Source organism: Peromyscus eremicus, chromosome 6 (assembly GCF_949786415.1).
Source record: "Peromyscus eremicus chromosome 6, PerEre_H2_v1, whole genome shotgun sequence".
Taxonomy (NCBI): domain Eukaryota; kingdom Metazoa; phylum Chordata; class Mammalia; order Rodentia; family Cricetidae; genus Peromyscus; species Peromyscus eremicus.
In genome coordinates this window covers 64,602,317-64,625,386 of record NC_081421.1, presented here as the reverse complement: position 1 = coordinate 64,625,386, position 23,070 = coordinate 64,602,317, and the positions used below count along the sequence as shown (strand labels likewise).

The 23,070-nt window shown below is 41.7% G+C and overlaps 1 protein-coding gene and 1 non-coding gene across 3 annotated transcripts in view; one reads left to right on the top strand and one right to left on the bottom strand.

Annotated features, from left to right (window-relative positions):
- The window catches only part of Gatad2b (GATA zinc finger domain containing 2B), an 84,318-nt gene that overhangs the window by 41,965 nt on the left and 19,283 nt on the right, over positions 1 to 23,070 (bottom strand). The window lies entirely within an intron of this gene.
- On the top strand, positions 18,495 to 18,601 carry LOC131913888 (U6 spliceosomal RNA). The gene has a single exon (XR_009379968.1). It is a non-coding gene; the product is annotated as a U6 spliceosomal RNA (small nuclear RNA).

Sequence of the window (23,070 nt, the reverse complement as noted above, 5' to 3'; positions counted from 1 at the left end):
CAGGAAGAAAAATAACGGGTATGTGACTGGGGACAAGAAAGATAGAAGGGATCAACATTTGAGCAAATGCTAGAATGGGCTAAGAAGAACACAAAAATCACTTCATTTCATTCTCACGTTCCTATGGAGTTTGGATTATTCTCATTGTGTGAAACTGTGACTTAAAAAAAAAATTACACACCACAAATGAGAGTTATGGATAAAGTCGATATGCACTTCTAACAACCAGAACACTGTCCCTCCTCTCCCACATCAAGATTGTAAATGGCTTTCAACTCTCAGCCAACAGACACTCATGCTAAAGAGGATGCTTTTCTGTACATTCTGCTTTGACAGTAAAAACTTAAGTCTTATTTGCCAATGATACTATTGTATCTATGATACATGAAGACAGCAATGTACGTCACAGACCACACAGTCCCCAAATTTACTCTCATAATCAGACTAATAATGCTGTGGACTTGAAAACTGCATCTTTGGGAAAATATGATGGGTTGCGACAGGGAAAAAGTAATCATTTAAACCTTAGAAAAGTCTCACACATACATACACACACACACACACACACACACACACACACACACACACACACACAACTACTGCCGGGCAGTGGTGGCACACGCCTTTAATCCCAGCACTCGAGAGGCAGAGCCAGGCAGATCTCTGTGAGTTCCAGGCCAGCCTGGTCTACAGAGCGAAATCCAGGACAGGTACCAAAACTACACAGAGAAACCCTGTTTCAAAAAACAAAACAAAACAAAGAAAGAAAAGAAAAGAAAAAAAATTCTAGAAGCTTCTGCTTCACAAGGGCTAGAATTTGAAGGTTGTATAATTACACCTGACCAATTCACATATTTTAAAGGGATAAATGTAATAATTACCCAAATAATGTGTCTCAATTGATCTTCAGATATTAGTAAATCTGTGACCTCTACTTCCAAATTTCCACGTAAAGAACATGGGTATGGCTCAGCTGTTAGAGCACTTGGTAGTATATGCAAACCCCCATAGTTGATTCCTAGCACACACAGACTGGGGGGTGGGGGGGGGAGGCACAAAGCAAAAACAAAACAAAACCTTTCAATTAAATGAAACCATGTTTTCTATCAAACCAGAAACAATGTATTTTTCATGTCCTGGCAAAGACCACAGAATAATGGATTCCATCCTGCACCATTTCCCACCTACCCTAATGCAGACCAGATAGCTGAGCTCCTTCCAAGCTAACTAATGCTCTGAATTGCCAGCCATTCCCAGCAAGTAACTATGTACTTCCCAGGAATATAACCTCTCCATTTCATTTCCCTAAAGGAACTTAAACATATACAAACAAAACTGCATTACAAATTCCTCAAATGGGGCTATAAAAGCCCCTAACAGAAAGCAAACTAGAGAAAAAACAAGTTTCATTTCAGAGTCTACAAGGAATTAAATTATCTCTAAATACACCATTTTAATGAGATGACTCTAGAGGTTGCTTCTATACCATCCTAGAAGTAGTAATCTCTGGAACTTATCAATTGTCAGAGTGAAATATTGACAATCGCCCGAGAAAAGCACGGTACCAAGTGTGGGTCTGTGAGTGCTGTTTCTCACTAAGAAGAGATTTACTCAACAAGGAAACAGAAGAAATCACCCAGGTCTCTGTACAAGCTAGTAATACAAAGGACATAAGCCCAAAGTGCTGCTTATATTATAATTGGCAAGGAGCTGAGTATGGTGACTCATGGCTGTAAAACTAGCACTGGGGAGGCTAAGGCAAGAGGATTGCTGTTAAGTTCTTGGCCAGCCTAGACTACATATGAGTTCCAGAATAAGCTGTGTCTGAAAAACACAACGTAACACCATTACTTGGCAATGATATTGTGGTGGTTTAAATTAAGAATGCCCCCCATAGGCTCATAGATTTGAATATTTGATCACCAGGGAATGAGACTATTTGAAAGTATTGGGAGGTTTGGCATTGTTAAAAGAAGAGTGTCAATTGGGGTGGGCTTTGAGGTTTCAGAAGCCTAAGCTAGTCCCATTGGATCTCTCTTCCTGCAGCCTGAAGATTTGGATGTAGAAATGTCAAGCTACTTCTCCAGCACTATATCTGCCTGCATGCTGCCTACGTGCTGCCAATCTCCCTGCCATTATGACAATGGACTGACCTTCTGAACTATAAGCCAGCCCCAATTAAATGCTTTCCCTTATAGGTATGCTATGGCCGGGTGGCACACACCTTTAATCTCAGCACTCGAGAGGCAGAGGCAGGTAGATCTCTGTGAGTTCGAGACCAGCCTGGTCTACAGAGTAAGTTCCAGGACAACCAAGGCTACACAGAGAAACCCTGTCTCAAAAAAAACCAAAGAGTTTCTGTGGTCATGGTGTCTCTTCACAGCAATAGAACAGTGACTAATACAGACATCAACCAATATAAAAATAAATTCCGTAGGCTGAGACTGTAGTTCATTGGTAGAGTACATGCACATCTAGCACCATGGTTCTGATCCTTGGCACAGTAGAAGGGAGAAAAGAGATTTAACAAATCTGAAAAAATAACCTGGCACAAGTGTAGAAGATATTGGCAGATTGCTACAAACACCACCAATGTTGCTATAAGGTATCAAGCCTAAGTGAAGTACTAAGCCTAAAGATAAGTACAATTTATTAACTCTTCTGAGACAAATAGTATTTCTCCAAAATTAAGTGGACATATAGGAAGCTGTTTCAGAATAAATCTGTCTTAGGTTCTCTCTCTCCCTCTCTCTTTTTTTTTTTTTTAAAGATTTATTTATTACATATACAGCATATATAACTGCAGGCCAGAAGAGGGCACCATATCTCATTACAGATGGTTGTGAGCCACCATGTGGTTGCTGGGAATTGAACTCAGGACCTCTGGAAGAGCAGTCAGTGCTCTTAACCTCTGAGCCATCTCTCCAGCCCCTGTCTTAGGTTCTTATGCAGACTATCAATGGTCTTATTTAAATTGAAGCACACAGAAAATGATGGTTCTTTTTTTCACAAAAACCTTACTCTCCACCCCACTCCCTCTTTTTTCTCCATTATATATATTTGCTTGAACTGAGTATGGATCAAACACCTATATGTGGGCAACTAACACCAAGGCATTAAGAGTCCCCAGAAGGTTTTTATTTTTAATTACATGTAAATGCCTGTGTCTATGTGGGGGTATGAGCACATGAATGCAGGTGCCCGTGGAAGCCAAAAGGAGGCATTGGATACCCTTGAGCTGGAGTTACAGGAGGCTGTAAGGTACTTGTGTGGGTGCTAGGAACTGAACTCAAGCCCTCTGAAGAGTAGTATGTGCTCTTAACCGCTGAGCTGTCTCTCTAGACCCCTAAATGGCTTTTGTGACCATGACTTAAGGGAGAAAATAATTACACAGAGTATTATTACCAGAAAGAACCTCAAGACCTTAAAGGACAGAACAGCTTCTCAGTGGCTTTTCCTTGCTGTTTCAATTTAATAAAACTAAGACTTCTCTTTAGATTTTTTTTTTTGTTTAAATTTTCTCTCCTGCCCCCCTCCCTAGGCCCTCTTTTAAGGTTTTTAATAGTTTCATTATAACTTATTGCCTAGCCTCCATTTTACTCTCCTCACCAAACTTGTCTGTCCCAATCTTCTGTAGGGCAGCCTCATTCCTGTATTTGCATATACTACCACCCTTGACCCTTTACTATGCTTCTACATAAACACCATCTCATAAAACATAACCCTAATAAATTGTGTATTCTCCCAATCTTTTTCTTTTTTAGTTTTTTCGAGACAGGATCTCGCTGTGTAGACCAGGCTGGCCTTGAACTCACAGAGATCCACCTGGCTCTGCCTCTCCAAATTTCTTAACAATACTGCTGCTCATTGCCTATATTATAATTAACTTCCTGGACCAACAATATGGTTCAGTGGGTAAAAGGGTACTTGGGACTAGCTTAGTGATTCCCAGGGCTCATGTGGTAGGAGAAAGCTCAGCATGCTGTCCTCTGACCTCCACATGTGTACCACACTTCTCCTCCAATGTTAAACAAAACAAAAACAACAAAACAACTAAACTCCCCCACTAAAACTCCATAAAATCTAAGGAAGAAAAAAAATATGTTTCCTACATGAATATACCTCTGGAAAAATTCTCCCAGTTCTACAATTCCATTTAGGTTGCTGCTACCTCAAGTGCCTGCCCTGCAGAACAACTGTCACTGTTTCTGGACGGACACGGACGGGGACACACACACACACACACACACACACACACACACACACACACACACACACCCCTACCTCTTCCCTCCCTACCTCTTTAAATAAATAAATGTTTTTAAAAAATTAACTTCTTAGCCGGGCAGTGGTGGCACATGCCTTTAATCTCAGCACTTGGGAGGCAGAGCCAGGCGGATCTCTATGAGTGAGAGGCCAGCCTGGTCTACAAAGTGAGTTCCAGACAGGTTCCAAAGCTACACAAAGAAACCGTGTCTCGAAGAAAAAAACAAACAAAAATAATAATAATAATAAATTCTTTATTTCATAGTAATGGAAATTGGCCACATGGCTTTTTGGCTACAATATATTTCTTTCTCCTGCCCCCCTCTCCTCTCTAAGATTTAGACATTTATTATATATACAGTGTTCTGCCTGCATGTATGCCTGCATACCAGAAGAGGACACCAGATTTCATTATACATGGGTTGTGAGCCACCATGTGGTTCCTGGGAATTGAACTAAGAACCTCTGGAAGAGCAGCCAGGGGTGTTCTTAACTTCTGAGGCATCTCTCCAGCCCCTGCAATAAATACATTTCTTAACCTAAGGCTAACCTCTTAACAGTGGAAGAAAGAAATGATGCAAACCACTTCCTGGCGGAGAAGGAAAAGAAGGTAGGCCAACTCCTTCATGCCTTTTCCCCCTTCCCTTTTGGTTGAAACTCAGCTTGGATCTTTAAGAGAAGGACACAGGAGAGATGATTGAGCATTTAAGAGCATTTACTGCTCTCCCAGAGGACCAGGGTTCAATCCCAGACCCACTTCAGATGGTCACAATCACCTATAATTCTAGCTCCAGGGCACATAACACCCTCTTCTGGCCTCCTTGGTCACTCACGCGTGGCACACACAATCATACATATGCACACACACACACACACACACACACACACACACACACACACATTTACAAAAAAGGAGGACGGATGGACTTACAAGCCCTGGAATGTGTACTCCTCCTACTGGTAGTAGGAGAATCTGTCCTACCCCATCCTTCCCACTTACCTCCCAAACTTGTTCGGTATATAAATTCTTAAGCTCCATTCCAGACACAGGGAGACTGAAATTCTGGGATGATAACTGTGTTCTTAAAACCCATCCAGGTGATTCCGATAAGCTCTAATACCCAAAACACATGGTTCTCAGAATCAGTAGAAAATTCAATGTAAAAGTAACTAGCATCTATAGATTACTGTATGGAACAAAGTAACATGATGACTCAGCCTGGGCATTACAAGAAAGAAATACTTGTTTTTTTTTGTTTTGTGTTTTTTTTGTGTGTGTTGTTTTTTTGTTGTTGTTGTTTGTTTTTCCAGACATGGTTTCTCTGAGTAGCCCTGGCAATCCTCAAAGTCAGAGAACTGCCTACTTCTGCCTCCCAAGTGCTGGGACTAAAGGTATGCTCCACCACCACCCAGTGAAATTCTTCTTTGTTGTTTGAGCTATGGCATTTTTGATTCTTTGGTCTCAGGGTCTCTTTAAAAGAATACTCAGAGATCAAAGAAAAGCAGCACTCAACTGTAATCATGGTAACCTCAGAGGTGGAGGTAAGTGGATCAGGAGTTCAAAGTCAGCTCTAACTATATAGTAAGTTCAAGGACAGCCAGGGCTACGTGAGATCCTATCTCCTATCACTCCTATCTCTTCTCAACAAATGAAAGAAAGAACACTCTATTCAGAGGCTGGGGCTACAGCTTGGCGATAGAGCACATGCTCAGGAGTTAGCATGAAGGAAGTGTTTGCTCGGCTGGAACTTCCAGCTCATTCCTGCGAAAGCCTCATTCCTCTCTCTCCAAACACTGCCTCAGAAAATCTCCAACAAAGAAAAGGCGCCAAAAGCCCAGTTCCACATTCTTGGTGACTGTGGCAGCCCAAGACCCTGCCTAAGCATACCATACTTGGGCACAAACCCAGCTTATGGAAGACAAGTCATCACCCCTCACCTACAAGGTATTTAAATTCCCTGCTTTAGTTCAGACACGTGATTTCTCTTGCCCCTATCTCTGGGGGCTGCAGGTGAGAGTTGCTTTGCTCAAAATAAACCTGTTCTTTTACTTTTTCAATTCAGCTTGATCTGGCTTACTGCGTCGGTGGAGAAATCTACTATCAAGGTATAGAAAATCTATTAGGAAGTGCTTAGCTCCATGCAGCATCCCCACCACACACACCAAACAGAAAACTGACCCAAAAGCTACCTCTACCAGGAACCCTGGCTTTTGACTGTCACTAAACCCCCATCATGGTTCACAGTAATAAAAGTACAGCCACACACCACATTTTAGTTAATAATACACAGTGTGGTGGTTTGAAAAGGTATGGCCTCCATAGACTCGTGTGTGAATGCTTGGCCCATAGGGAGTGGCACTATTAGGAAGTGTGGCCTTGTTGGAAGAAGTATGTCACTGTGAAGGTGGGCTTTGAGATCTTCATGCAGGTAAAACATTCATACACATAAAGTAAAAGAAATAAATAAAAAGGTAATTTAAAACATCAAGGAACACCCCCATACTCCAGACTAGAGACATGGGTCTGTACTTGTGTGTCTAGCATGCACAAGGCCCTAGAGTCAATTCCTAGCACCAGGAGGCCCACAAATAAATACTGTTTGTACATTACAGCTAAAATAACCAGCAAGTTAGAAAAAGAATCAAACAAATTTTGTTTTGTTTTGGTTTTTCAAGATAGGGTTTCTCTGTGTAGCCTGACTGTCCTGAAACTTGTTTTATAGACCAAGCTGGCCTCCTGTCTCTGCCTTCTCAATGCTGGGATTAAAGGCATGTACCACCAGGCCAGGCACCTACTAGACCTTTAAAGAAGAGTTAACATTAGTAATTCTCAAATTGTTTCATAAAATAGAAAAGAAGCCATTCTTTGAAGCCAGTATTTTCCTGATACCAAAACCAGAAGCTTAACTAAAAAGAAAGGGAGTGAGAGAAGGGAAAAAGAAAAAAAGTACCTATCTACAGGCCCAAGAGATGGCTTGGTGGATAAAGATACTCCCTGTCCAACCTGATGACTTGAGTCTGATTGATCCCCAGGGACCCAAGGAGAGAACTAAGTCCTCTGACCTCCACACATATACAATGGAACTTGGAAGACTGAGCTGTAGCAAACTGGAGTGGGAAAATAACTAACTGGACAGCCTAGGGAATAAGCAGGCAGCCATTCTAGTCAATCCTGTGCTAAAATCTTAAAAATTTAACCTCAGACTAGGCAAGTAACTCAGTGGTAGAGTTCTCCCCCCCACCCCCCAGCTTAGGACCGAACCCAAGGCCTTGCAATTGCTAGGCAAGCACTCTACCATTGAGCTAAATCCCCAACCCCCAATGGTAGAGTTCTTATCTACCACGCACAAAGCCCTGTTTGATCTGCAATACGAATGAAAACAAAAAAGGTTAGGTGCTAAAAGGTACAACTTCACATTACCTTCCTTACGAAAGAATTTTATTCCAAAATTCAAGACACCAAAGACATTTAAATCTATTGCAAGAACAGAGATTTGTAAAACCAGACCCAGTAGTACATACCTGTAATCCCAATACTTGAAAGACAAAAGCAAAAGGATCACAAATTCAAGTCTAGCCTGAGAAACATAGTGAGTTTGAGTTTAGCCTAGGCTATAGAGTGATGAGACCTTGACTGAAGGGGGGCGAGGTGTGTGTGTGTAATTTTTTTAAACAAAAAGATACAAGCGTTCCCAATCAATTAAGGAGTTTCTACACTGCAATCTAACAAACCCTTATTACAGAATAAACCAGTTTAAGTTTCCTCCCACTCTAAAAGTCTCCCAATCCTTGTACATCAGTGCCACTATTCTGAAAAGTCAGATGGGAACAATAACAAACTCACATGGATAAAAACCAACTGTAATAGTGTAACTTTTTTTTTTTTTTTTTTTTTTGGTTTTTTGAGACAGGGTTTCTCTGTGTAGCTTTGCGCCTTTCCTGGAACTCACTCTGTAGCCCAGGCTGGTCTCGAACTCACAGAGATCCGCCTGGCTTTGCCTCTGGAGTGCTGGGATTAAAGGCATGCGCCACCACCACCTGGCTAGTGTAACCTTTTTATTGCTAACATACTTTCTCATTTCCAAACAAAGCTACTTCATATATAACACATACATATGAAGCAAACACACATAAATGCAAAAGAGTAGTGACAGAACTGTACTTTTGTTTTCTATTTTTCTTTTATTCATTTTTGTTTGTTTGTTTGTTTTTCTAGGCAGGGTTTCTCTGTGTAGTTTTGTTGCCTGTCCTGGATCTTACTCTGTAGACCAGGCTGGCCTCGAACTCACAGAGATCCGCCTGTCTCTGCCTCCTGAGTGCTGGGATTAAAGGCATGTGCAGCCGCCACCGCCACCGCCACCGCCACCGCCACCGCCACCACCACCACCAACAACAACAACAACCAGCTCTGCCTCACCTCCTTAAAGTTACTATTGCCCCCACAAATATATGGTTGCTACTATTTGTACACAGCAGTGCACTCTCTCATTTGCTGCAATACAAATACGTGCTGTTTTAAGACAGCAAAGAAAATATGTATGTGTGTCAAAAAGATATCTTTCTACACTCTAAGCCTCCTCCATCTCCTTGCCCACAGCACAAGCAAGCAGAGATGACGTAGACTTCCTTATATAAGAGCCTGTGATTTCCTAGACTGCAGGCCTTTCCCTTTGTGTTCTGTATATGCTTACACACACGAGAGCGCGCACATTCTCATTTCTTCTCACAACCCCCTGGCATGATGCCAGCACTCAGTCAGCTGGTTGATTCCATTCACAGAGCAGGATTGGAGCTAACATGTAAGGGGGAGTATCAGGGTAAGGGGAGCTAGAACCATCCTGCAGCAGACAAAAGACATTTTTTAAAATGAAGGAGGAAGGGGGGGGGCTAGGAAGGAAGGCAGGAGGCTCAAGAGAAAACGAACCTTCACATGCTGCTTTTAGCATACTGGAGCCAAAAACCGTTACCATTACAGCAAATGGATAAGGCAGAAGGTAAGAGGATCCAAACAGTAAAAAGATATTTGTATGAGAAATAATTATTCCATAACAGATTTTAAAAGCAACAGTGTTTTATTACTTCAATTCCACCAGAAACCACACAATCAAGAAACAGTTGTGAAAAACTCAAAACAAATGTGTTTCTACTTTTAGATAAAGAAAAAAGGTGTGGTGGGGCGGAAAGACAGCTAAAGTACTTCTATAATTTCTACTCTCTCGTCTAGCTGCCAAGAAAACTGGAGACAAAAAAGAGGGACATGCAAACAGAACAGGAGAGATGGATTTAGACTGCAGGTTTCCTTGCCCTCCTGGTGTGTATGGGGTCCCTCACTCTCCTTCCTATTGTGTCTTTCCTATAGTAAAAGAAGCTCTCAGAGGTGGCCCCATGCAAAGCAGCCACAATGAGAGACCTGCACAAACCTGGTCTCCAATCGGGTACAATGCTGCCAATCACATGGCATACTGTTATATTAAACAAAAGAAACAGGGGGACGATTACTTTACCCATGATGCCTAGCGGAGCTGGGGAGCCAGCTGTAGCCGGTTTATAACCTCAGGACATGGGATTATCTCTTAATTTTAAGAAGTCGTTTGTGGTACAAAAGTCAGTTATTTTTCCAACCCTAACTACCCCCCCACCATTATTCTGGCCTACTGCCAAAGTTTGCCTTCATTCATGAGAGCTAGTTTCCTCTCAAAGCATGGTGCTTTAACTGTTTAGTTTCCAGAGTCAACATCCAAGACCACAAAAAAAAAAAAAAAAAAAAAAAACCACAAAAATCAATACCAAAGTATACTCCCCAAATACTACACAAACACTCAAACTCAAGATCTTCCTGACAGCTTCTGTGAGTACTAGATTACAGGAGTGTGCAGATCAGACTCAAGCTAATTTTCTTCAACCTTACTTAAGTACTGTATGTAGCACAGGTACTGATAAAGCAGCAGACATGGTCATCAAACTGTTTGAGACAGGGTTTCACTATGTAGCTTTGGATATCCTGAAACTCACTATGTAGACCAGGGTGGCCTCAAACTCAGAAAGATTAGCCTGCCTCTGCCTCAATGCTGGGATTAAATGCACATGCCACCACATCCAGCTCAAACTTTTTTTTTAAAGACAAAGTCACACTATAGTCCAAACTGGCCTTGAACTGGCAGCAATCCTCAATCCAGTCTTAGCATACTGAATGCTAGAATTACAGGTGTTGGCCACCACACCCGGCTTCAAAAAAAAAATTTTTTTTTCTGAAGTTGTCCTACAGGTAACAGCTGATGTAGCCCTATCAATTGACAATGTCTGGAACAACTGAAGCCAGATCTAACACAATCACAGCAAAGTAGTATATGCACAATCACACTCTTGAGTTTGGAGTTTTACTTTTAGTAGGAGCTGATGTGACATAAATGTCATAAGTGCTAGACAAGTACCATGCCAATGAGCTATACTCTCATCCGTCTTTTGTTTTCGTGTGTGTGTGTGTGTGTGTGTGTGTGTGTGTGTGTGTGTGTGTGTGGTGGTGGTGGTGGTGGTGGTGGTGGAGGAGCTGGGGATTGAAAACTCAAAGCCTTGTACATGTTAGTTAAATGCACCTTCAGTTCTGTGAACAGTTTTTAGAAAGATTATTTTTATGTATAGGTATGTGTGCATGTCTGCATGAATTTGGGTGAAGGACAGAAGGCATGATTCCCCTGGAGCTGTAGTTACAAGCCAGTGTGAGCTGCCTGATGTGGGTACTGGGAACCAAAACAGAGTCCTCTGCAGAACAGTAAGAGCACTTAACTACTGAACCATCTCTCCAGCGCCTCCCCCCCACACTTTAAAAATGGTTTATGCTGGGACTGGATCAATGGTTAAGAGCACTGGCTGCTCTTCCAGAAGACTCAGGTTCAATTCCCAGCACCCACAAGGCATCTCACAGCTGTCTAACTCCAGTTCCAGTGGATCTGACACTCTCATGCAGGCAAAACACCAATATACATAAATTAAAAAAAAAAAAGCCGGGCAGTGGTGGCGCACGCCTTTAATCCCAGCACTCGGGAGGCAGAGCCAGGTGGATCTCTGTGAGTTCGAGGCCAGCCTGGTCTACAAAGTGAGTTCCAAGAAAGGCGCAAAACTACACAGAGAAACCCTGTCTCGAAAACCAAAAAAAAAAAAAAAGTTATGCCAGAAGATGGAGTAATGGCTCAGCAGTTAAGAGCACTTACTGCTTTTGCAGTGGACCCAGGTTTGGTTCCTAGCATCCACACGGTGGTTCACAACCGTCTGTAATTCTGGTTCCAGAGGATCCAACACGCCTTCTGACCTCTGAGGGCTACTGCATATATATATGGTGCAGATGTACACTTAGACTCTCCCATACTCACATGAGCATGTGCGCACACACACACATAATATAAAAAACAAAACAAAAAAAAAAAAAAACGGTTTATGCAGACTAGGGGTGTAGTTCTGTAAAAGCTATTTAAGAAGCCTAAATGTACTGGTGGTGGTGGCACATACCTTTAAACCCAGCACTCAGGAGGCAGAGGTAGGCAGATCTCTGTGAGTTTGAAGTCAGCCTGGTCTACAGAGCTAGTTCCAGGACAGGCTCCAAAGCTACACAAAGAAACCCTATCTGGAAAACCAAAAAAAAAAAAAAAATTCGAGGTCCCTATACAGGGAATTAGAGGCTAGTCTTATCTACAAGAACCCCTGTCTCCACCCCACATCCTCTGGCTGTCCTGGAACTTGCTCTGTACACCAGTCTGGCCTTGAACTCAGAGATCCACCTGCCTCTGCCTCTGGAGTGCTGGGATTAAAGGCATGCACCACCACACTGAAGCTCTCTCTTAGCTGAGGGTGTTGTAAGATTTTTGTCTATTCAAGAACTAAGACTTTAATAAGGAACAACAAGGGGTGAGTGCTTTTCAACTGATAAATACCATCAATATACCACAGCTCAAGAGTGCCTCATTTGATTTTGTAAAAATTAAAATACAATTACAAGATCTATATGAGAATCTCACAAAACTCTTATTTCTCCCCTAATAGTAAGGTTCCGAAAATAGTGAGTAAACAGACAATTATACTCAAGAGATATTATTTTCTAAATTAATAGTTTCCAAAGCAATACATTAAACTTAAAATTTCAGAAAAACTGGAAAATGATATATAGCCCATTGATACTGTTTACCTAGCATGTATAAGGAGGCCCAGGACTTGTCTCAGGAAGGTTGAGGGGCAGGAGACCAGGAAGAGAGAATGATTGACTGGAGACAGAATTTCTCTGTGGAGCCCTGATTAGGTTTGAACTCGGTATGTAGACTCAGAGATCTGGCTGCCTCTGCTTCCTGAGTGCTGGGACTTAAAGACAAGCACCACTGCTCCAGTCTAATTTTCTTATAGTTATGTGTGTATCTGCATGTAAATTTGTGGACATGTATAGCACCCTGGAGGCTACACTGAGGGTGTCAGATCCTGGAACCTGAAGTTACAGGCAGTTATGAACCACACAATGTGGATGTTAGGCACCAAACTAGGGTCCTCTGAAAAGTGGTATAGCACTCTTAACCACTGAGCTATCTCTTCAGCCCCTCAGCAATTAAAACAAGAAAAAATCCAGCATCTACAACAAGCTATCCACCAAGTGATTGATATTGTATGTTATGACAGGTTGCATTCAATAGGTCTCCAGCCCTAGGTACTGCTCTCATTTAAGACAAGAGAGTGCACACATTCAATACCAGAATTCAGGAGGCACAGGCAAGCAGATCTCTGTGGGTCAGGGACCACCCTTGTCTATATAGCAAATTCCAAGCCAGCCAGGACTCCAGGAGACTATCTCAAAGGGACTTTCATATGGATAAAAAAAGACTTACAGTCCTTTAAAAAAAAAAAGGAAGTTGGGGGAAGGACTGAGAGATAAGGCTTATTAACAGAGTCACTTACCAGGGCATGTGCCAGGCCCTGGTTCTAACTCCAGCATTCTGAGTACCTAAGTAAATAAAAAAGAGTAGCACTTTTTCTTTTTTTGGGGGGTGGGGGGGTTTCGAGACGGTTTCTCTGTGTAACAGAATCCTGGCTGTCCTGGAACTTGGTTTGTAGACCAGGCTGGCCTCAAACTCAAGAGGTCCTCCTGCCTCTGCCTCAGAGAGTAGCACTTAAAAAAAATAAGTAAAAGTAGTCTCCCTTAATGTGCTCACTCAATTTACCATGCAGCTGGGACTAAAGCTCAGTTGGCAGAGTACTTGCCTGGTCCTGCTTCAATCCCTAGCACCATGTAAACTGGGCACACTGTAATTCCAGCACCTGGGAAATAGAGACTTATCCTTCTACATCCTTCTTTTTTTTTTTTCCTTTTCCCTGGAGCTGAGGACCGAACCCAGGGCCTAGCAAGCACTCTACCACTGAGCTAAATCCCTAACCCCTCTACATCCTTCAGAGGAACCCTGGCTGGAAACAACAACAAAAGGGTTTACAACAGGGCTAACAAGATGACTCAGAGGTTAAGAGCATTGCTGCTCTTCCAGAGGATCCACATTCAGTTTCAAGCACCCATATGGTGGCTTACAACCATCTGTAACTCTAGTTCCAGGGAATCCAATGTCCTCTTCTGGTCTCTGAGGGCACCAAGCATGCAAGTGCACAGACATAATGTAGGCAAAACACCCATATACATAAAATAATTTTTAAAATAGTTGGTCATACTCTACTCAATGACTTAATCACTGTATAGGAATAGAGAAATTATACTAGGTATATTTCATCTTTCATTTAACATGTTTCTAAACCAGACCTTTCTATGAGGGAGTTTTCTTTCCCAAAGGAACTGAGGAATTCCCCTGTCTACTCCTAGAAAACAGAAACATGATGATCACCTACAGCATTAAAATAGTTAACACATAAAATTATAATCAATCTTTCCAGGAGGCAAAACAACTCTAACAGAGCCCACAAGACAATTAACTAGAGTAGTCCTAAATTCTTGATCTCGTCTTATCCTTGTATTCACAGCTTACTATTGGTTCTGGGTGACCAGGAGCATGAACATCTATTTTCTTAATACTTGACTAATGACTTGGTTTCACTCTATTTCCTGTCCTCTATCTTTGTAAGGGCATCAAGTTCCATTTTAGGAAAGTCACAAATGCTTACATTTGTATAACAACAGAATTCAACCCTTGGCTAGATGGGATGATGAATATCCATAATCCCAGAAACTGACAGAGGTAAGGATTGTCATATGTTCCAATCCAGTTTGATCTACAAAGCACATTCCAGACAAATCAGACCTTCACACTGAGATGCATCTCCAAAAAACAAAAGAGAGTCCAGTGAGATGGCTCAGTGAGTAAAGGTTCTTGCTACCAAATCTGATAACCTGAGTTTTAGTGCTCAAACTCACATGATAGGAGGAGGGAACAGACTCCTACAAGTTGTCCTCAGATCTCCATGCGTGTTGTAGCAGGTGTACATGTATACACACGCACACATTTTCTCCTCTCTTTCTCTCTCTCCTCTCCCTCTCTCTCCCCCTCCCTCCCTCCCTCCCTTACTCTTCCTTCCCACCCCTCACAAGGACCAGAGAGAGGGCTCAGCAGTTTAGAGTAATTGCTGCTCTTACAAGAAGACCGGGTTGGGGATTTAGCTCAGTGGTAGAGCGCTTGCCTAGCAAGCGCAAGGCCCTGGGTTCGATCCTCAGCTCTGGAAAGAAAGAAAGAAAGAAAGAAAGAAAGAAAGAAAGAAAGAAAGAAAGAAAGAAAGGAAGGAAGGAAGGAAGGAAATAAAGAAAGAAAGGAAAGAAAGGAAAGAAAGAAAGAAAGAAAGAAAGAAGACCAAAGTCTAGTTCCCAGCCAGTTCCAGGATCCAACGCCTCTGGCCTCCATGGACACTAGCACTCATGTGCACATTCTCAGGCACAGACATACACCAAATTAAAAATAAATCTAAACACACACCCCCAACTAAACCCAGACATCTGAATGTGCTAATGCTTGTTTGTCATCAACTAAGTACCACCTCAGACAAGAAGTAGAAAAGGGACTTTTAGTAGTCACATTATTACCACATCTTTAAACACTTGATTTTGCTTTGGTGTGACATTCTTCTGTTGCTCTCTACCAAGACAGTATCTCTTCCTTGAAGTACAACTCTTGAGTTCTATGAACACCTTGAATTAGTGCTTCAGACATTGCACTCTACATCTTTTTTTTTTTTTTTTTTAAGATTTATTTATTATGTATACAGTGTTCTGCCTGCATGTATATCTGCAGGTCAGAAGAGGGCACCAGATCTCATTATAGATGGTTGTGAGCCACCATGTGGTTGCTAGGAATTGAACTCAGGACCTCTGGAAGAGCAGTCAGTGCTCTTAACCTCTGAGCCATCTCTCCAGCCCTGCACTCTACATCTTAATCTCTCTCAACTTTCACTTGTTCTTTGTCCTCTCCAAAGTCACTGTAAAAGAAAAAAACAAAAACCTACCTTCTATATATTGATGTTTTCTTAACCTTTTTTTTTTTTTTTTTTTTTTGAGACAGGGTCTCTCTGTGTAACAGCTCTGGTTGTCCTAGAACTCTTTATAGACCAGGCTGGCCCCAAACTCAGAGATCTGTCTGCCTCTGCCTCCCAAGTGTTGGGATTAAAGGTATGTGTCAGCACTGCTGCCGCCGCCACCGCCACCACCACCACCACCCCAATAAAATATATTTTAAAAAGCAAGTAAGATGGCTTAGTGGGTAAAGCCACTTACCACCAAATATGGGTTCAATCCTCAGATCTCCCACAAACTGTCCTCTGACCTCCACTTGCATGTAGTGGAAAGCATGCACCCACACAGACACACATGTAAATGTAACAAAATAAAACTCACAGGGACTAGTGTCATAGGCCTGTCCTCTCAGCAACTTGAGAGACTGAAAGTAAAAGAATCACAGGTTAAGGGCCTGCCTGGGCTATGGAGTGAATTCAAGGCCAGCCTATGTAAATTACCGAGCCCCTGTGTCAAAAAAGAAAGAGAGAAGGAAGGAAGGAAGGAAGGAAGGAAGGAAGGAAGGAAGGAAGGAAGGAACGAGAAAAAAATAATAAAAAGGGCAAAGGTCAGTGACAGACCATTTGCCTAGTATGAATGAGGCACTGGTACATATGTAGTACCAGAGAAAATAAATAAAAATCTATGCTGCTGAATTTGTGTCCTTTCAAAATATGCATTTTACAATATTTTCAACACTAAAATTCATTATAAAGATTGGTAATTTTGGCCGGGCAGTGGTGGCACACGCCTTTAATCCCAGCACTTGGGAGGCTGAGGCAGGTGGATCTTTGTGAGTTCGAGGCCAGCCTGGTCTACAGAGTGAGATCCAGGAAAGGCGCAAAGCTACACTGAGAAACCCTGTCTCGAAGGAAAAAAAAAAAAAAGAATGGTAATTTTGAAACTTGATACTAGGTATATGGAAATCATATTAGTCTAGATTTATATATATATAATTGAAAGCTCTTTAGAGCATCAAGTTAAAAAAGGTGGGCAAGTCCAAACTATCAGTAGAAAGATTCCAAAGCAGGAATATTCTGCCACCAGAGAGGTGTCATTTTTTTTTTTTCACTGTAAACCCATGTTCAGGTTGTGAATTTTCTACCATATGTATGTAACACCTATCAAAAAAATGAGTAAGGGTGCTGGAGAGATGGCTCAGTGGTTAAGAGCACTGGTTGCTCTTCCAGAGAACCCAGATTCAATTCCTAGCACCCCCATGGCAGCTCACAACCATCTGTAACTCCAGTTCCAAGGGATTCAATGCCTTCTTTCTGGTCCTTACAGGCACCAGGCACACAGTAGTACACAAACATACATGCAGACAAAAATTCCCACATATGTAAAATAAAAAATAATTTACACACATGTACACACACAAACACAGGCATGTTCACTTATTTTAACTGAGTAAAGCAGAGACAGGTGTATCTCTATGGTACAAATAAGCCTCGTCTACATAGTAAGTTCCAGGCCAGCCACGACTACATAGTGAGACTCTACCTCAAAACAAACAATTAGGTTTGGGGAGACTGCTCAGGGGGCAATACACTTGCCCCATAACTGTTGTGGGATAATCTTTTTGTAGACTGTGAAGCTGTGTCTCTGCCTAAAGCACCTTCTGATTGGTTTAATAAAAGAGCTGAGTGGCCAATAGGTAGGCAGGAAAAATAGGAGGAACCTCCAGGAATGAGAGGAAGAATGTGAGGTGCACAGATTTCTCCAGTCAGGCACACAGGGAGTTGGATGTACAGAATGGATGATAGGTAAAGAGCCACATGGCAGAACGTAGATTAATAGAAATGGGTTAATTTAAGTTGTAAGAGTTAGTTGGGAACAAGCCTATGCTAAGGCCAAGCTTTCATAATTAATAAGTCTCCATGTCATTGTTTGGGGGCTGGCAATTATTCCAAAGAAAGTCCGACTACACATAACCATGAAAACCTGAATTCATATCCCCAGAACCCATGTAAAACCCAGGTAGAGTGAAGTGCATCTATAATCCCAGCACTCCTATACTCCTATAGCAAAAACGAGAAGCAATAGGAGCCCTAGAAGCTCACTAGCCAGCTAGCCTAGCAAACAGTGACAAAACAAGAAGATTCTGTGCCACTTGTCCCTGAAAGGTAACAACCACAAGGTTGTCCTCTGACCTCTACGTTTGCTGCGGCATGAAACCATCTACTCAAGGGCCCTCCTTGCACACACATACACACACCACACATATACACTGAACACACACACACACACACACACACACACACACACTGAAAGCAATGGCCAGAGATTTCAAGCATAGCCAGGAAGGGCAAAACCCATCAAAATAACCCAAATAAATAACAAGACTTAGCTCAGTAAAGACAACTGAAGATTGAAGATGAGAAGCCTAGGCCAAGCATGGCAGCACATGTCCTTAATTCCAGCATTTGGGAGGAGGGACAGGTGGATTTCTGGAAGTTCAAAGTCTGCCTGGTCTACAAACTGAGTTCTAAGACAGTATGGACCACATAAAAAAAGATGAATGACCTAGAAAGAGTTACATAGCTGATAAAAACACATATGGCCCTGGATGGTGGTGTCGCAGGCCTTTAATCCCAGCACTAGGGAGGCAGAGCCAGGCAGATCTCTGAATTGGAGGCCAGCCTTGTCTACAGAGCAAGATCCAGGACAGGCACCAAAACTACACGGAGAAACCCTGTCTCAAAAAACCAAAGAGGTACTCGCTTCAGCAGCACATACACTAAAATTGGAACGATACAGAGAAGATGAGCATGGCCCTTGTGCAAGGATAACATGTAAATTCGTGAAGCGTTCCATATTTAAAAAAAAAAAAAGAAAAAGAAAAAAGAAAAGAAAAAAATATATGGCTGGCCAAAGGTTTAGTAACTGAAACGGCACAATCCTGATAACCAAAGTTTGATCCCCAGAACCCATAGCAAACATAGTCTTTTTTATTTTTTAAATTAGACTTATTTACTTATTTATGTATATTTTGCCTACATATGTTTGTGTAGGACATGTGTGCTTAGTGCCCACAGTGGTCAAAAGAGGGCATCAGATCTCCCAGAACTAAAGTTTTGGAGAGTTGTGAACCACCATGTGGGTGTTGGGAACCAAACCAAATGCTCTTAACCACTGAGCCATCTCTCTAAGCCCTGGAAGAAAATATTTAAATTAAATTTTTAAAATGTATTTAAAATTTATTTACTTTTGGCTGGGTGTAGTGTTGTACGCCTTTAATCCCAGAACTTGAAAGAAGGAGGATCTCTGAATTTGAAGCCAGCCTGGTCTATTTAGTGAGTTCCAAAACACCCAGAACTACATAATGAGACTCTGTCTCAAAACACCAAAATAATAGTAAGTTAATAATAATAATATAAATAAAATTTATTCTTATTTTATGTGAATGGGTGTTTTGCCTGCATGCATGTGTATGCCACTTGCATGCAGTGCCCACAGAAGCCAGAAGAGGGTGCCTGATCTCCTGTAACTGGAATTAAAGATGGTTGTTAGCTGTCATGTGGGTGCTGGGAATCATCTTCTGGAAAAGCAGACAATGCTCATAACCACTAAACTATCTCTATTTACAACAATTAACTTGTAAGTGATCAAAAAATTTAAAATCAGAAGTGAGAGAGTAGGGCCAGAAAGATGGCTAAGTGTGAAAGGCGCTTACCACCAAGCCTAATGATCAAATTTTGATCTCTGGAACTCACATTGGAAGCAGAGAAGAGACTCCCAAAAACCATCCTCTGAGCTGGGCAGTGGTGGTGCACACCTGCAATCCCAGCACTCAGGAGGCAAAGTCAGGGGATCTCTGTGAGTTGGAGGCCAAGCCTGGGAAAGGCTCCAAAGCTACGCAGAGAGAAACCCTGTCTCAAAAAAACAAAAAACAAAAACAAACAAATTGTCCTCTGGCCTCCCACCACAAGCAGGCCATCACAGATATGCAGTTACACATAGTCATACACACACACTTTTAAGAAAAATTTTAAAAGGATGTAGATACTCCTCAATGTAGAAGTGGTGCACATGCATACATGCAGCTCCTTACATACTTAAAAATATATAAATTTTTTTTTTTAAATTTACTGTTCCTATCCAGGAGTACTACAAGAAAGAGTTTTTGGTTGTCAAAACAGACCCAAGGTTAGAAGTATTATTTTATCCAGCAGCTTTGCAAGGAATCCCACCCACCCACCGCGCGCCTGAGACAGGGTTTTTCTGTGTGATAATCCTGACTGTCCTGGAACTCTCTTTGTAGACCAAGCTGGCCTCCAACTCACAGAGATCCACCTGCCTCTGCCTCTGCCTCTCAAGTGCTGGGATTAGAGGCATGCATCACCACTGCCCAGATGGAACTTTATTGTAGTGAAGGAAAAATATAATCACAGCTAGGCATGGCATGGTGACTCAAACCACTTATAATCCAAGCACTAGAAACTGAAGCAGGGGGCTTGCTACAAGTTCAAGGCCATCCTGGGCTACAGTGAGTTCCAGACTAGCCTGGGCTATAGAGTAAAATTGTCTCAAAATACAACAAACAAATAAAAAGAGTTTACTGGTAAGAGCTGCTCGAACACAGATTTTGTTTTGTTTCTTTGGGAAGGGTTGCTTTGTTCTGCTGAGCAGCCTTTCACTTTGTGTCCCAGATTGGCCTGAAATTCTCAATCCTTCTGTCTCAGCCTCCTGACTGGCTGGGATCACACAAATAGATTTTTGGTGAAGAGTTCCCACAAAAAATTCCAAAAGCAGGTTGGGTTTACAATAATTTAATGTATCAATTATTGCTATAATACTACAATGTGTTCTAGCCAAAAAGAACAGTTTCAACCTCTGTCCTAGTAACTCAGAGGCTTTGCCTAGTAACTGGGAGTTCTTTGTTGTAGAAAGCTGTCCTCGGTACTCTGACTGTTTAGCAGAACCTCTGGCTTCTAGACACCAGATGACAACAGCACCAACAATTCTAGCTGTGAGAACAAAAATGTACCCTGGGGGACTGGAGAGATAGTTTAGTGGTTAGAACACTGACTGTTCTTTAAGAGGACCAGGGTTCAATTCCTAGCACCCACATGGAAGCTCACAACTGTCTGTAATTCCAGCTCCAAGGGACCTGACACCCATGTCAAAACATCGATGCACATAAAATAAAAATAATTTTTTTAAAAAAGGTCCCTTTCCCCCATACAATACCAAATATACAGAAGGATAAACTCCTCCCAGATGAGAATCAGTCTATTAAACAACACTGACATCATTCTGCTCTCAAAAAATTGGGGGATATTTCGTCCAACAATCTCAACCTTGCAAATGAACATGAATATTACCCAGAGGAGGCACACCACAGTACAAATCATTAGCACATGGTATTTACATACCACAGCAAATTAATATAGTGGTTCCCTTCTAGAGATAGAAGAATGAGAAGAGAGGAAACATAAAGAGATTTCTGGTTTCAGTGAGACAGCTCAGCAGATAAATGAATGTACTTGCTGCCAATAAGCCTGATGATCCAAGTTCAACCCCAGAAGGAGAATCCATTCTCAAATTGTCCTCTAACCTCCACAAGCATAATATGGCATATGCATGCCTACCACACAAAGTAAATGAATAAACATAATTTTTAAAATAAAAAGATTTTGGGGGAGAAGTAATGTTCTGAATCTCTAGGTAATTTTTTTTTTCTGTATGTACATTGTACCACAGTGACTGTTTTAACAAAATTTGAGCTGGGCATTGTAGTGCACACCTTTAATCCATAAGGAGGCAAGAGGATCTCTGTGAATAATAATACAAAGCCAGTTTGGTCTACATAGTGAGTTCCAGGACAATCAAAACTATATGAGAGACCCCCAGTTTCTGAAAAAATAAATAAACAAACAAACAATTTTTTTTTGATAAGCAAGAGACTGACGGAAATAAGGTATAGAACTGAGGAATCTAAAAAAACAGAGGCTACATGTCACTAGACATTTCTTAATATTTACCCCTGAAATTCAAGACAGTGGCAGTGTTCTGGTCCTCCCTTTCTTCATCCACATAGCTCCAGTTACCTACTCTTTTTTTATGCAAAAAGTTTTTTTTTTTTGTTTTTTGTTTTTTCTTTTCTTTTTTTTTTTTTTTTTTTTTTCCGGTTTTTCGAGACAGGGGTTTCTCTGTGTAGTTTTGGTGCCTGTCCTGGATCTTGCTCTGTAGACCAGGGCTGGCCTCAAACTCACAGAGATCTGCCCTGGCTCTGCCTCCTGAGTGCTGGGATTAAAGGCGTGCACCACCACCGTCTGGCCAATACCCATAATTTCTTAAGCAAAAAAAAAAAGCATTGGTCTTGACATAAAATGCTTTGTATCTGGGGCTGGAGAAATGGCTCAGTAGCTAAGAGCACTGGCTGCTCTTCCAAAGGGACCAGGGGTTCAATTCCCAGCACCTACATGGCAGCTCACAACTGTCTGTAACTCCTGTTCTAGGGGAATCCAACATTCTCATACAGACATACATGCCAGCAAAAATACCAATGTACATTAAAAAAAAAAAAAGAAAAAAAGAAAAAAAAAAAGCTATTAAAAAAAAAAGAATGCTTTGTATTTGTAGTACTGGGACTTGAACTACTACTGAGCTACATCTCCAGCCCTGTTCACTGCTTTTTATATCTAAAGTAACTTTGTTAAGATTCCTTTTTGCTACCTCATTTTCTTTTTTGCTTTTTTTCAAGACAGAGTTTCTCTGTATAGCCCTGGCTGTGCTGGAACTCTTTGTAGACCAGGCTGGCCTTAAATTCAGAGACCCACCTGCCTCTAGCTCCCTGCGTGCTGGGACGAAAGGCATGTACCACCAGGTCGGGGCTCTCATTTTCTTTTTATCTCAGTGTTTAACTTTCATTTGCATTTAATATAGTGGTTACTAATGATAACGACATTAATTTGTGTATTAACAAATCATATGTAGCTCTTCTATGAAAATCGTTTATTTCGTATCATTCCAATCAATAGGTCTAGAGAAAAAGAAAAAAATTATGATATAGCCAGGGGCTAGAGATGTAGGTCAGATGGTAAAATGCCTAGCATGTACAAAAGCTTAGATTCCATCCCCCAGCTTGGCACAAGCCAGGCATGGTGGTAAATTCCAAGGCTCTGTAAGTAGAGTAGAGGCCAAGAGGATCAGAAGTTCAGGGTTATCCTCAGCCAGCATGGGATTCATCTTTTATTTTTTAAAAACTATACAGTAGAGTACATACCACAGTGCACAGTTGGAGGCCAGAAAGATTCCAAAATCATGGAAAAATCAGGGATGGGAAG